We start from the raw sequence: 561 nt of genomic DNA on the forward strand, positions 1-561 counted from the left end.
TAGACTATAAAAACTGGAAATAATTTAGTTACATGATGTAAACGTTTTAAATAGAACCGCAGTTACTGTTTGTTACTGCATTTATTATTTTTTTAAAGTTCCTTCCCCCATTCACACTTCTTTAGGTAGACAAAGGTTCTATTTACCATACAGCCTCTTCATATATTTTAGATAAATAAATAGTGTGATTTTGACGTTTTCTAAGTCTGTAACGTAACTTTCGAAGTATGGAAAGCGTTTGAATGTTTTGAATCTTAGGGTCGTATTCTAGAACTCTACTCAATGCTCAAGTCAGGATTGCACTGGAAACACAAGTACTGGAAATACGACCCTAATGGTAGGGACTTGAGTATGATTTCGAGTGCTTTAAACCATGCTCAAATTCTGACTTGAACATTGAGTAGAGTTCTAGAATACGGCCCTTAGGGTCGTATTCCAGAACTCTACTCAATACTCAAGTCAGGACTTGAGTATTGCAGTGAGCACTGAAAATCATACTCAAGTCCTTGCCATTAGGGTCGTATTTCCAGTGCTTGAAATCATACTCAAGTCTGCTCAAAT

This window comes from Hyposmocoma kahamanoa, unplaced genomic scaffold (assembly GCF_003589595.1).
Source record: "Hyposmocoma kahamanoa isolate Upper Pololo Valley unplaced genomic scaffold, ASM358959v1 63, whole genome shotgun sequence".
Taxonomy (NCBI): domain Eukaryota; kingdom Metazoa; phylum Arthropoda; class Insecta; order Lepidoptera; family Cosmopterigidae; genus Hyposmocoma; species Hyposmocoma kahamanoa.